Genomic DNA, 13027 nt, shown 5'->3' with positions numbered 1-13027 from the left:
GATATTAAAAATGGGAGCCTGTGTTTAAAGGGAAAGTTTAAGATCATTAAAAGTATCACACAATTTTGCAAAAGCAAACAAAAAAAAAAAAACTAGCCTGTTTTCATCCTTCCATTCAATTCTCAGACCAGTTCATTGTCCATCTACAGTGTGGACCTAAGGAATCTATACTGACAGACCAGCTCTATTAATTGGTAATGATATTATATATCATAGTTTTCACAAAACACAATCTCCACACACTTTTGACCATGTCTCTTTTAGGATGCTATGTGATATTCAGAGACTTGATGCCATCAACCTAAGGTCATCCACAAATAGAAAATTATCTGAGGAATTTCATCATCTGTACTAAATCCTCCCTTCACTACTACTAGGTCTTTGGATGGGGCATCCCCCATTACAGTGACCAACATGATTGATGATAATATGTCTCCCAGTTTTGTGCCTCACTTTATAATATCAATCAAAAGGGGTTGTGAAGGTTATATCTATGGGTAGATGTTTCAAGGTATCAGATATGATTTTATTCTATTAATGGGTGATAGATATTGAGGAATCTGACATGGATACTCTGCTTATATTTGATCACCCATTTCCTGTCAGCATCAGAGCATTTCCAAATCATAGAATAACATATTTGCAACATATAGTAAAATATAATCCAGGGGCAGCTGGGTGGCTCAGTGGATTGAGAGCCAGACCTAGAGAGTGGAGGTCCTAGGTTCAAATCTGGCCTCAGACACTACCTAGCTATGTGACCCAGGGCAAGTCACTTGACCACCATTGCCTAGTGTAACAGTTAAAAATTAGGGAAACTGAGGCAGGTAGAAATTAGTTTCTCTCTGCAAGGAGTATTATATTTTTAGAGGTTTATTGAAGATTAAGGATTAAAGAAAATACAAGATAAGAAAAACACGTGTCTAGGCCAGAGAGAGGCCTAGACAATCTCACCTACATCATGAAAAGCTGCTTCTGCTTGCAAGCGGAAACAGGAAAAGCCCACAAAAGCCTTTCTAATCAGGTTAAATACCCCTTCTCGATCTCAGCCCAGGTGAGAATTCAGTGATATTACAGGGCATTCTGGGGAAGTAGAACAAGGAATTCTGGGGATTGAAGTCCTGAATTTGAGTCTATTTTTACATTCCCCTGTTTGATCCTCTGGGGAGGACTTCCCCAAAGGATCATAAAAACATAATCAATTTTAAAGATTACAATAATTTGAGGATAAGAGAAAAAAACAATAACTTCTGGATGCATTGACAAAAAGCCAGTTAGGGGGCAATCCCCTTTGGCATGAAAGTATACATACAAATAAATGTTCAATCAACTACACCCAAAGTTCTTTTTTGTGCAGCTTGTGGTATGGAGGCTTCTTCATGGTGTCTTTCCCAACAGTTCAGTTTCTGGATTCAGAGAGGTATCATGTTTTGTTACCTAAAATTCTTCTCAAAAGGAATTTTAAACTTTGCAATTTAAATAATGATATTTTTTACATTCCCCCATTAAGAGGGTGATTGAAAAATACAGGATCACTTAGGGATGCATGGCTGAGGTATGAAGTATATGAATCAATTTGCAAAATAAATTAAGAAGATATCAGAAAAATCCAAATAAAAAAGAAAAATACTAGATGAAAATATAGACTATCAAAGTCTTATGTGTAAACATTCCAAGTAAAGGAAAATAAATCAATAACAGGTCCTTGAATCAGGGCCCAATTAGAATGATCTAAGCAATGATGTATTTACCCAGTCAGTAGCCAGGACTACAGAAAGGTACACACTATGAAAGGCAGAAAAGGGGACCAGATTATATGAGCCAAGGTTTCGGGGATACTCGTCTATGAGTATTTTCAGAGTGAGTGTGGACACAAGGAAAGCCTATGTCTAGCAACGATAAACATAGTAACCTTGAGTCTTCACACTAGGTTCAAGACCTTTGTATTGGCCTAGAAGTGCATCAATCCATCCTGGATTGGCTTTTCTTTGGCTCTGTGCAATGGCTCTTGTGTGTATATCTTGTCCTGGAATCAGACAGAATCATTAAGCAAAGTCCCATAGTTTCTTTTAAATAATTAGTGGCATAATTTTTATAGTCACAAGCTTTGGGGGTATGCATTAGCAAATGTATTTTAAACTTATAGTACTGAAAAATCAAAAAGTTAAAGAAAATCGTAATGCTGGTGACATGCTTGAAATATAAAAAAAAGAGAGAAAAATAAAAAAAAAACACTGAAATAGTATATTGCACATGCAAGAATATATAATAATAAAAGAGCTTTAAAAATTAAAAAATATAGCTTATAATCACTGACACACTGTGTCAGCTAAGAAAATATAGCATATAAAGCTTTCTCACCAAAAATGAGATCCATTTCCTCTTAATATCTGGCCATGCTCCACTGTGAGTATAAGGCAAATGAATTGAGCAAGGTAACATTTTTCATTTTTAAAGAATAGTAGTACAAATATGTAGATATCAACACCCCCAAAATTCTCAATAGCCCAATTAATTACAATAGCAAACAAACACACTATCATATTTCACATAAGTTGCTGTATGGCATTTTTAAAACCTATGAATTGATGGATATTTGTCACAAGTTTTTACAAACATAGCAAATCTTTCAACCTTGTCAATAAACATATTTTTGAACAAATAAAACTCATTTTGGGTTTAGAACATCATGAAGAAATCTATATATCATTCTGGTGGAAGTAAAGTAATGAGCTGAAGAGTATAAATAAAGGGGTGCTCCTTTTTTGGAGGCTTTTTAGGGATACAAATGCCCTGAGATTAACTGCCCCAACTTCCATTCACATATTTAGAAATACATGAAGGTTGGGGGTTATAATTATATTTCACTTCAGCTATGGGCCTTACCTCGTGGTAGGGGCAGGCAAAAATGACCAGAGATTGTTTAAAAAAATTACAAAAATCATATTTAAAAAACCCTTAAAATCAGTTGAGATATTTGGCATATTAAATTTTCCAAAGGTTGTTATAGCAATTGTAACCAGTTCTGAAGTCCATCTATCCTCTTTGTGACAATTTTACAAAGGCAAAATTAGAAAAAAGCTGTTTTTTTCATATATGGGCTTAATCACAATGATATTTGTTCAATAGTTATAGGGGAAAAGCAACAAAACAGTAGTCAAAATTCAGTACATTAAAATGAACGGTATAACAGAATAATATTGAATCCAGTAATATAAGAACTTAAAATCACAAAGTTATATCTTAAACAAAACAAACAGCAAAATGCAATAGAAATACAGAGATTTTTTTAAATAGACCATTGGAGTCTGAAACGCCTTAAAATACAGCCTCTAGTCTCTTTAAAGTTCTTTAGGTGTGTTTTTTTGTTTTTGTTTTTGTTTTTAATTATCAATTTAAATGTCTATTGTCCAAAGGCAGAGTGGTAAGGACTAGGCAATGGGGGTTAAGGGACCCATCCAGGGCCCCACAGCTGGGAAGTATCTGAGGCCAGATTTTAACCCAGGACCGCATGTCTTTAGGCCTGGCTTTCAGTTCGCTGAGAAGCAGAGTTTTTCCCCCAAAATTAGCTAAAAGGAATGCAGGTGAAGTCAATAAAAGGATCAATGCAATTAAAAAACATCCTTGTAAAATAGCCATTGCTTTTAAGTTCCTGCTTGAAAAAACCTTTCTTCTTTCCCTCTTGTCTCTCCCCTCCTACACTCCAATCTGCCCACATGGTCAGTACCCCCATTACCAGCTGGTAGAAATGAGTCTTGAGTGATGAGCAGATCTGCTCCAAGGCTAGAGTTTGCTGGGGCCAGCGGGTGGGTCACAGGTGATAGAGATCCGGGTTAAACAGGGACCAGGTGAGTGAGAGAGAGGTCAGGAGCAGCAGCAGGAGAAACAGGCAGGCAGGCAGAACTTAGCAGCCAGGGGCCAGGTGGGTGGCAAATGCAACAGGTCTGGATTGGGGGCTGCAGGCAGGAACTCACGAAAGCAGGGCCAGGTTCTGGTGCAGTCAGATGAGTCAAAAGGCTAAAAAGGCTTGGAGAAACTCGGCTTAGAGATCATTATCTAGGCTATCCTTTTAAAAAAATTGAGAGTCTTTTCTCCCATTAGGTCGCCAACTGTAAAGATTAAAATTTAGGAGGGAACTGAGGCAGGTAGAAATTAGTTTCTCTCTGCAAGGAGTATTATATTTTTAGAGGTTTATTGAAGATTAAGGATTAAAGAAAATACAGGATAAGAAAAACACGTCTAGGCCAGAGAGAGGCCTAGACAATCTCACTTACATCATGAAAAGCCGCTTCTGCTTGCAAGCGGAAACACAAAAAGCCCACAAAAGCCTTTCCAATCAGGTTAAATACCCCTTCTCGATCTCAGCCAGGTGAGAATTCAGTGATATTACAGGGCATTCTGGGGAAGTAGAGCAATGATTTCTGGGGATTGAAGTCCTGGATTTGAGTCTATTTTTACACTAGCCCTTACCTTTCTTCTGCTGTGGAACCAATACACAGTATTGATTCCAAGATGGAAGGTAAGGGGTTAAAAAAAAAGATATTATCAATTCCATCCTGCCTTCAAACAAGACTACATCAAACGATAAATGTATAATCACTGAATAATTTTAGTTTCTATTTTTAATTCTTGAGATTTTCTTTTTAACCAGTTTGTATATTCTCATACCATGACACTTAAAGTTTGTTAAATGAGGTGAAGAGACAATATGCAAAGAAATGCTGAATATTCTTTGAAGTCAAAATACATAATAGTCATGATGTGAAATAATGTATTCTTCTGAGAAAAAAAATTCCATTTGGGAGAATCAACTACATAAGCTAGATAAAAATCGATAAGAATAACTCCTCCTAATCTCAATTATACCCAGGACACAAAGCTAGGAGGGATAGCTGAGATACTGAGATACTGAGCACCAGGGACCAAAAAGATCTAAAAGATCTATGGACTAACTACAATGATACGCACTTTTAATAAGTATAAATATTCAGTTAAGGATTAAATAATCAATTAGACAAGTAAGAAATGGAGGAAGATATACTAGATATCAGTTTAAGTGAAAAAGTCTTAGGGATTTTAATTTACTACAAACAATATGAGTCATCACAAAGTAGGTGCTAAAGAGAAGGCTGAAGTGAACTTTAATTACTTCTGAAGTTGGGGGGCTCCTAAAATACATGAGAAAGAATTCTTTAGATTATTATCTGTTATAAACTTCTCATTCCCATTGCTATCACTCTGTCTAGGGATTTTGAGTTAAATGAACAAAGTGGTTGAAAGGAGGCAGAATAAATAAAAGACCAGGCAGCTAAGTGACATTGAAGACTTGAGTTCAAATTCATCCCCAGACACTAACTAGCTAGAGGTGACCAGGATAGTGAGGGGGGAACTAAAGTGATATCTTGTTATATATGATTACAGGTACTTGGAATGTTTAGACTGCAAATGAAAAGGCTTGGGGCTAGGGGTGGGGACAGGAAAAGAAATATAAATATTTGGGGGGATGTAATGGAGAAGAGATTCAACTTCTTTAGTGTCTCTTAAGAGATTAGACTAAGGATCAAATGTGTGAAAATTAGATGTTAGCAGATTTCTATTCAATATAATAATTTGAACTGTCTTAAAATGGAATGGTTCTCTTATAAAGTAAAGTAAATTCCCATTCATTAGAAATGTCTGAGCAGAGACTTCTAGTGAGAGAAATATCTTGTCTTTGAGTTTTTGTATGGTAGCTTACTGTTGCTGAATAAATCTACCAAAATGCAGAAATTATCGAGTTAAAAGCCTTGGTTTTATTATACTTAATCACAGATTCAAGAGGTAGAAAAAACAATCCTGAACAAGGATTAGTATTGTAATGGGGCTTTTATAGGCAAAATTACATCAAAGAGACAGAGAAATTATCATATACTACATTTCTCTGTCTCTATAATTAAACATAACAATCTTGTATATCCTCTTAGAGACATAAACATTGAATGAACTGATATAGAATTATAATCTCATACTTCCCCTAAGGAAACAAACCTAGTTGAACAGACTCTAGAGGTAAACTAAGTTAAGTTCCAGATTAAATTCCATTTAAAGAGCTCACAGTGAGCTGATAGAGAAGGGAGAATTAATTACATGCCTCTGAGATTACTACAGAGACTAGAACAAATAGAATCCCCTCACAAATAGCTAAATAACCTTGGGAAGTTCAAACACTTCCCTATGGAATCTAATCTGAGAAATGTCAAAAAAGTCTTCCTTTAATATTATTGTTCCAAGAGTCAGATTTTAAGTAGGTGAAATTAATAGTAACAGAAAATAGATTGCTTCAGCTAAATAAAATATTCTAGGAGGAATAGCATAATAAAAAAATAATAAAAGTAAATTTGAAATGAAAAAAATATCACGAAAAACTGGATTGTAGCTCATCAGAAAAATTGTACAGGGAATTCATGTTTCAGGCTCTGATATTTCTCTAAAATCTCTTCCAGTGATAGAATTCTTTGATTTTCAATGTGAATCTGTGATTCTTTGATTTTTCTTAACTTCTCTGTACTATTCAATACCATCAACATCCCTTAGTTCATACAACATGTCTGGCATATAGTAAGTGTTTATTAAATTCCTTTTTCATTTATTCTTCACTCATGCCTGGAATGCTTTCCCTCCTTATCCATGCCTCCTGGCTTCCCTGGCTTACATATCCCAGTTAAAATCTCATTTTCTATAGAAAGCCTTTCCTAATTCCTGTTTATTCTAGTGACTTCCATCTGTTCATTATTTCCAAGTTAGCCTCTCTGTAGCTTACTTTGGGCAGTTAGGTGGTGCAATGCAGAGAGTGCAAGCCCTGAAGATAGGAAGAATCATATTCCCAAGTTCAAATCTGGCTTCAGATACTCAGTAGCTGTGTTACTCCAGACAAGTCATTTAACCCTCTTTGTCTCTGTTTCCTCATCGATAAAATGAGATGGAGAAGGAAATGGCAAACCATACCAGTATCTTTGCCAAGAAAACTTCAAATGGGTTCATAAAGAGTGGGAAATGACTGAAACAACTGAACAACAATGAAGTTCATTTTTAGATGTTGTTTGCATATTATCTCCCCTATTTGACCATGAGCTCCTTGAAATGGGGGAGTATCTTTTGTCTTTCTTTGTATTCCCTGGCTGAAATATATTGTTGTTGTTCAGCCCTGTCTGACTCTTTGTGACTCCATTTAAGATTTTCTTGGCAGAGATACTGGAATGGTTTGCCATTTCCTTCACCAGCTCATTTTTACAGATGAGAAAATTAAGGTAAATAGTTAAATGACTTGCTCAGAGTCACACAGCTAGTAAGGGTCTGAGGCAGGATCTGAATTCAGATCTTCCTGACTCCAGGCCTGGTCCTCTATCCACTGCATCACACTAGCTACCCATGACACATAATAAGTACTTTATAAATGTTTATTGTCTGACCCACTGAAACACTGAGGCATTATCTTTTGGAAGTGTGGTAGTATAGTGGTTAGAGTTCTAGTCTTGAAACCATGAAGCCCGGGATTGGAATCTACTACCAAAATCTTCCACTCTTTCTGATTCTGGGCCTTAGCATCCTAATCAGTAAAATAGGTTGTGATTCAGGTTCTAGCTCACAGGGTTATTTAGATTTAAGTGTTATATAAATGTAAGCTATTGATATGTCATGAGAAATCTTATTTCATTCCCTCCCTCCCTTCCTCCCTCCCTCCCTTCCTTCCTTCCTTCCTTCCTTCCTTCCTTCCTTCCTTCCTCCTTCCCTCCCTCCCTCACTTCCTCCCACCCTCACTCCCTCCCTCCCTCCCTTCCTTCCTTCCTTCCTTCCTCCCTTCCTCCCTTCCTTCCTTCCTTCCTCCATCCCTCCTGCCCTCCCTCTCTCCCTCCCTTCCTTCCCTCTCTCCCTCCCTCCCTCTCTCCCTCCCTCCCTTCCTTCCTTCCTTCCTTCCCTCTCTCCCTCCCTCCCTTCCTCCCTCCCTCCCTTCCTTCCTTCCTTCCTTCCCTCCCTCCCTCCCTCCCTCCCTTCCTTTCTTCCTTCCTTCCCTCCCTCCCTCCCTCCTTCCCTCCCTCCCTTCCTCCCTCCTTCCCTCCCTTCCTCCCTCCCTCCCTCCCTCCTTCCCTCCCTTCCTTCCTCCCTCCCTCCCTCTCTTCCTTCCTTCCTTCCTTCCTTCCTTCCTTCCTTCCTTCCTTCCTTCCTTCCTTCCTTCCTTCCTTCCTTCTTTCCTTCCTTCCATGACCCTGGACAAGTCATTTAACCCCTTAGTCTCAATTTTCTCATCTTTAAATGTGGGCGATATTAACAAGTTACTAACCTGAAGGGTTGTTGTGAGAATCTAGTGACATAAAAGACGTATATGACATTGAAAAGCTTTAAAGCCCTGCATAAATATTAATTTATTATGATGAGGCCCAGCATTATTACAGTATAGTTATCTAGTTGAAGAGATAATAGGGTTGGTGTTTCAGGGTAGACTCTTCACTATCCTTAACACCACACCACTTAGATGTGGCCTATTCTGCCTAGCCCTGTGGCTGGACCTGGAAAATTATGTATCATTTATTCCTCAAGGTAATAAGGAACCATGAAATCTTTCAGCTTTGAGTAACATCAAAAAAGTACAAAACAGCCTCAACATAATGGACAGCAACTGAGGAACAAGGAACTTGTGCCATGGCTCTCCCCTAATTAATGGCAATAGAACCTGTCCTGGTGAAATTAATGTTGGCCTCAACTGTTAGGAAATCTTTCTCAATCCTTGAAGTTTTCCTGTCTGGGTGGAATGTGGCCAGCTTCTGCAATCATGTGTCAAATCACTTATGATCTGTTGAAAGCTATTTTTGACCTTTCTTAAAGCTTAAAAAGAAACCACTCCATCTGTTGGCTTCGTCACCTAGGAATTTTTGAAAGCAGAAAGCCCTGGGATAAAGAGCAGAGCATAAAGGCAGGGTCCCCCCCCCCCCAACCATGACCTTTGAAATCATAATGTCATGTTAATTGAGCCCGAATTTCTTCTTAGCTGCTCTCATCCTGGAACATTTTAGTGAAATATTAAGCCAAATATTTACAGAAAAGCAGGTGTTTTTTCTCTCTTTAAGGATGTGTGTTTGCTTTTCTGCATCATATCCATAACTTTTTCTTCCTGCTCTGGGAAGAGGAAGGTCATTCATTCCTATAATGCTCCATTGGATATAGATATAGATATAGATATAGATATAGATATAGATATAGATATAGATATAGATATAGATATAGATATAGATATAGATATATAGATATATATCTTAGATATATATATCCTTAGATAGATAGATATATCCAATCTATAGATATATAGATATTTATCCTTAAATATCTCCTTCCATTGATGAAACAACCTTGTACATTTTTTTATAGGATTAGAGGTTTGAGAGAAGTCTCAGGTCATTTAGTCCAGCCCTCTAATTTTATAGATGAGAAAATGGGAACCAAAAGGTTAAATTCCTTGCCTATGGTCACACAAATACTGTCACAGAGCCAGATTCAAACCAAGGTGCTCACATGCCAAGTTCAGAAATTCTTTTACTATATCATGTCAGTTAAGAATGAATTATTATCAATTAATTATTCATAATTAATGTCAATTAAGAATTCATTATCTTGTAAATGTGAGAATTTCCTCCCCACAATGCATATAGTGCTCTCTTTATCACTTAGTAGGGCAGTCTTAAAGAATTGCTCCAGTTGCCAAATTGCTCAATCTGAAGTAATATAGGTGATGAGTCTCTCCAAGTTTAGCTTTGTCTTTGGGTGATAAGCTTGTAATCTTTCTTTGATTGGAGGTGGTACTTGATGTGTCTCCAGCATAGTGGCACCTAACAGGTGATATTCCACTGACACAGCTTTCAAGGATCCAGTCACCTCTATGCCCCAGTAAGTCAGTAGAACAAAGATCTAAGTGGAGGCCTTATTCACAGACACCTAAGAAATATAGAATCCATAAATGAATTCATAAAGAATGAAAATTTGGAAATCCTGTGTATACAGGGACCATTACATATATATTCAATCTTTCCCTCTACCATCAAAGCCTATCAAAATGATGAGGTCTCTCCATTCTAAAATCAAAACAAAAAACTTTCCATTTTCCTTGCCATCCTATCAAATTATTATCTTCATTCTTCTCTCCATTTCATACTGGGAGAGAGAGAAAGAGGACGTAGGAAAAAGAGAAAATAAATGCTTTTAAAAAATTAAAAAAATTTTAATAAAAAAAATTTTTTAATATTCTTTGAAAAATATTAATAAATATAGCAGCCATTTCCTTCCCTCAGCCTTCATTGAGCATTTAACATTAGTCTATCCCTTCTTTCATATCTTCTCTTCCCGTGGCTTTAACTATCCTCTGATCTCCTATGTCTTTCTTTGATTTATCCCTCACTTTCACACTGTCACATTTCTGATGTAAGTTCTAATATTTTATAAACAGTGACCACAATCTAACTTTTATAACTCTCATATAGAGTCAGACCTAATTTTAAATTTTATACCCTGCCCTCAAAGAGCTCAAAGTCTATCCAAGGAAGGTAATATGTACATGTGTAAGTATACACAACATAATATGGGAGGGTCAGGGGAGGCACTAAGAACTAGAAAGATAAAAAATGACTTCATGTAGAAAGTGGCACTAGAACTGAGACTTGAAGGAAACAAGGGATTCTAAGAAGCTTAGGTAAGAAAGAAATGCATTCTAGTCTTGAGGAATAACCAGTGAAAAGTCATGATAAAGTATCATGTATAAAGGACAATAAGTAGTCTAGTTTAGCGGGACCATCAAATGCATGGAGGAAAGAAAAAGAAAATAAAATATATTTCATTCTGCACTCTAAATCCATCAGCTCTCCACTTAAAGGTGTATAGCATATTTCATAATGTCTTTTGCAACTATGACTGTTTACTGCAATGATCAGAATTCTTGTCTTTCAAAGTCTTTTTTCTTATAATATTGTTATTATTCAAATAAATATTATTGTTCTGCCCACTTCACTTTGCATCAGTTCATAAAGTCTTCCCAGATTTTTCTGAAACCATCCCCTTCATCATTTATTCTAACCCAATGGTATTCTATCTTCTTAATATACTATAACTTGTGGGGCCACTGTCCAAATAGTAAGCATCCCTTTAGTTTCCAATTTGGGGCCACTACAGAAAAAGAGTTGCTATAAATATTTTTGTACATTTAGATCATTTTCCTCTTCCATTGATCTCTTTTGGGTATAGACCTAGTTCTGCTATAGTTTATCCATGTGATCAAGCCTGTCAATATTTTGCTCCTTTGAAATTAGACAAAATTAGAAGAAGAAAAGTAAATCATTCAAATGAAGATTTGACCTTCTCTGGGATACAGTCTTAGCACTCATCATGATTTTTCAAATTTTTGTTTAGTAACCACCCCATAATAATTCTCACTAATTTTTGAGCTAAGATGAATGCACACAGGATTTATGATTTTGTCAGAATGGTAAATTCTTGGGATGCCCCTCTGTCAACTCATATTGCAATCCATCTTAACTTAATACATGTCTGGGAAGTATCCTAGATATCTTATACAAGTCATAAGGAATTGCCTAAGGTCTATAGAGGTTAAGTAACTTGCCCAGGTTCACAAAGCTAGCAAGAGACAGAGGCCTGACAAAAATAATACCAGTACTCAATTCATTAGACAGCATCATCTTTAAAGTTAGTCAAGAAGTAGGAAACTGAAAAAAAAATAGATGACAGGAGGTTTGGAGGTTTCCTGATTGAAAACAATCAGGAAAAACAGTTTTCCTCTCTTTTATTAAGAACAAGTGAGATGATGCAGCCTGGAATCAAGAAGACATGAATTCAAATGTGGCCTCAAACAAATCCTCACTATGGGACCTTGAATAAGTCACTTAACCTTTACCTGCCTCAGTTTCCTCAACCATAAAATGGAGATATTAATAGTACTGATTTCTTAGGGTTATTCTGATTATCAAATGAGATGACACTTATAAAAGTACTTAGCACAGTGCCTGGAAGGTGATAGGTGCTTTGTAAAAGTGTTTGTTCCATTCTGTATTTCAAACAAGAAGGACCTTGATAGAACTAACAACAAAAACAGCTAGGCTGCCTTCATGGAATAGAATCTTTAGTCCAAAGTGAAAACAAAAACAGAAATAAAATATAGAACTTCAGTCTATTCAGAAGATCAGGACCATGTGGATGAGAGGCTGAAACCAAAGAGTGAATTGTGTGTAGTTTCTGAGACTGCTTACAGGCCACAGAATCAATTGTCAGAATTACTGACTGGGAGCCAAAGAATAAGTCATGTTAATCTCCCTGGAAGAAGTGTCAGAGGGACTGGTTAACAAAGTATTCCTCTGGAGTAGATTTGGGGTGTTTAGTTGGGGCTCTTTGGGACAATTCGGTCAGTAGGTTGTTTCATTTTGTTTTTAGCTACCAAACAATATGGAAGATCTTTAAACAGACCACAGATTCCCATGGATAGTAGAACTAGTACAGTACCTTACACATTATTTTATAATTAGGTAAACCAAAGTCTAGAGAAGTTGATTGGTTTGACCCAAGATATGACCAACAAGCTATATTATATACAACTAAAATACAATCTTCCAACAAGTTTTATTCCTGACCTGGTCAATGAATACTGCTTTCAGAGTGTAAGAATGGCACTCATTCCATTGAATCACTCCATGAAATTGAATGGAACTCCATTCCATTGAACCACTCTATACCATTGCACAAAATTGTTCTACCCCATTTTAGTCTTGATACTATTACTAGGAGACAAGAAGAGTAACACTGCCCAAGAATCAGCTTCAGAGAGGCCAAAAGAAATTTGGTCAAACTTGTGAAGACTGGATTTAGCTATCTCCTGATTGTAACAATGAAGGTACTTAGCTCTTCCTTTATAGTGAAGATAAAATTGTAATCCTCTGCCTATTTTTAGATTTTAATCCCCAAAACATTAACTCAGTATTTAAAGTAGATCTACCCATTT

Source organism: Monodelphis domestica, chromosome 1, assembly GCF_027887165.1.
Source record: "Monodelphis domestica isolate mMonDom1 chromosome 1, mMonDom1.pri, whole genome shotgun sequence".
Taxonomy (NCBI): Eukaryota; Metazoa; Chordata; class Mammalia; order Didelphimorphia; family Didelphidae; genus Monodelphis; species Monodelphis domestica.
The sequence above is the reverse complement of the archived record's forward strand: the minus strand, read 5'-3'. Positions refer to the sequence as shown.